The sequence below is a fragment of the Silene latifolia genome, chromosome X (genome assembly GCF_048544455.1).
Source record: "Silene latifolia isolate original U9 population chromosome X, ASM4854445v1, whole genome shotgun sequence".
Taxonomy (NCBI): Eukaryota; Viridiplantae; Streptophyta; class Magnoliopsida; order Caryophyllales; family Caryophyllaceae; genus Silene; species Silene latifolia.
The window spans coordinates 54,420,626-54,423,745 of NC_133537.1; positions in this window are offsets into that span (position 1 = coordinate 54,420,626).

The window sequence follows — 3,120 nt, forward strand, 5'->3', positions numbered from 1 at the left end:
ACTAACCCTCTAAGCCACTCCAGTACTCCACTCTTCTAACGGTTTCTTCCATTCACTAAAGAAAAACAATAACCCCCACCTTCAAAAACCTTATCTTCAACTCAATATGTTAATTTAAATTTGTTGATTATCAAATACTTTAATAAATTTTGTCATTTAAATATATTAATTAAATATGTTAATAACTATGTCAACAATATTCAGATTTTCAAACCTGTTTCTATCAATAACATTCAATTCGATTGTTTACCAAACAGAAACTTAAACTAAGTTTATGATATATTTATACCGTAAAGCCGAAATAAATATTTGATCTAGGAATAGTTACATTATAACTTAAGATTGAGCTCAATACTTATAATTAATTATGATTAAAATAGACTATCATTTTGAAGAGATAAAATAAGAAATATTTTATCGTCTCAAAATTATTCAAGAGATTCAAATTATGATTGATATTTTTTGTTTTAACTTTATACATTCAAGTAAGTGAAAATAAAATTTTTTTAAAAGTTAAAATCATAAACCTTAATATAATTTTTTCTATTAATCTAAACTATTATAAACTATAATGAGAATCTTAATTAGTAGAGCAAAGCAGCATGGTTGATAGAAACCTCTGATGATCCCTCTTAGGTTTATGTATATAGTTTATTCTGCCTAAGGGTGTTTATGTGGACATGGGCCATCCGCGTCGCGAGCACCCGCGCGTTGGTTTCGAGGCGGCGACAATTCTCCCACGTAACCTTGGTTTGCCAAAGCATGTCATGGGTCGTTACCAATTGGTGAGGCATTGAAACCGGTGAAAGGTTGAATAAGTTTGCATTTGTGGAGTCGCCACCAATTTTTATGGAAAATTGGAACCGTTCGAATACCTCGTGCCATGTCAAGACACAAAATAATGACATGAACACTAAGAAATTCGTTACCCTTAGCATTCTATGTCGAGAATGACTCTCGTGATGCCAATGAACACGGATGTTCACAGAGATTTTGAGTAAGGGGTAAGGGTACATATTAGGAAGTTCTTTAATTCGAACACCTAATCCCGCCAGCCCCGATAGCGGCCTCTACTAATGATTAAGGAAATTGTTCATATTTGATATGTCGTCGATGTAATGCATACAATGGTACAAACATAGATTAATCCTAGCATGTGAAATTAGACTATGTTGGTGAACACGTGTTTTAGCAAACAATTTGGTCGAAGTAAATCTTAGATTCAATACATGTGAATGCAATACAATTAAATCATACATAATAATAAATGAATTACTAGAATTACAAGGTTTATTTGACCTACGTCAAACCCACGCTTGAAGACGGGATTTCGAAGAAGAAAATAAAAAGGAAAATAAAATTAGAATTAAAATACGAAAATAAGTCAGATTAGAGGTGATAATACGAATAATAGTTGATTTGAACCACAATTAGGAGCTACGTCAAGGCGAGAAAGAGTTCAGAGACAGAAACGAACCCTGAACAGGCGCAGCATCTGCTGCGTCCTCTGGAAGAGGCGCAGCACTTCCTGGGTCTGTTCTAGAGTTGGATTCAGGCAGTGAAGTCAGAACCGCAACACCGTTATCGTTCGTTGGTAGATTTAGGATGAATTTATCGATATTAGACTCGAATTGAGGTGTTTTAACAGATTATATGTATCTGGGCAAGTCATAAAACGAATTAAAAACGAGAAATTACAGCGGTTTAAAGGATTATGATTAACTCGTGTCGGAAATATGAAAGGGAGAAACTTGACGTTAAACTAAGACGGAATTAGACAAATAAGACACGAAAGAAAACTTACGTATCAAGTTAGGATTCCAGAACCTCGACATGAACAAGTCGAAACCCGAAGAATCTATTTGAATTAAAACGGCGAAAACCCGCAAGTATTGAATTACTCGGGATTAAGGACGAATTAAACATTGTAATAAAAAAAGATTTGTTAAAAACACGATTTATATACTGAAACAACAAAGAGAACGGAAAAAAACGAAAGAAATAAGAAAAAGAGAAAACTTGCAGGAAGTCGAGGAAGAAGAAGAAGAGCAGGAGCAGCAAGCAGCCTCTGGAAGAGGCGCAGCAAAGCTGCGATCCTTCGAAGAGGCGCAGCTGCTGCTGCATTTTTCTTGATGTCTGACCTCTGCTGTTTTATAAAAACGGTTTTAAAAGATGAATTTTAAATCGGTTTTCGAACGTGCTTTTTATACAGATCTACATTAATTGATACAAAATAAAAAGTACAATAATAAAATGGGATTTACACCCTCAGACTTACATGTTTGACGAAACGAGAATGACTAAAGTTATCGTTTTAATGATTGCTCGACTCGAATATGCGTGGAAATTGCCCTCGTTAGAGGATTTAGTAAATTGATTAGGTTGATTAAAAAGTGGACTTGGTCAAATTGGTCGGTCTATGCAACGTGACTGGGACTCAGAATGATCTGAGCTTACGTGGTCGATTGATCAAGCACGTAGGCGTCGAAAGTCTAGAATGCAAAGAGAGAAAGAGAAGGGGCGGAACACTCGCGTGCCAAATATGGAGGCCGAAGGCCTCTATTTATACTAAACATATGGATGAGTTTAGGAATGACACGGATTTGGAAACAAATCACGGAAACATTCTGGAAAACGTGAAAAGAGGGCAAGAGAAGAGGCGCAGCAGCCACTGCGATCCTTCGAAGAGGCGCAGCACCTGCTGCGTCATTTTCCCAGAGGTTTCCTCCTCAACAAGAAAGATTTCCGTGTTTTATTTTGGAATTTCGGTAGATTTACACTTCCCTATTCCATGAAACACAATATTACGGAAGATATTTACTTAAAATATTTATTTTAATTAGCAATACATATCCAGAGAATTCTAGAACATTCCGGAATATTCCGACTCGGCATTTAAACGGTTTTTAGAAAAATGAAGCGGTTTTTGACCTGGACTCCAAATGAACTCTAATTACTGTCAAAACGACCGTATCGGTGCGTAGATGACGACCAAGGAGTTGAATCGAGTGTTTGAGCTATCACTTGATGATGAACTTACGGATTGTCATAAATCGTTCCGCGTACCAAACATGCGGCCCAATCATCACTGGGTTGTTGGCGGGAGGTGTAGAAATGAGG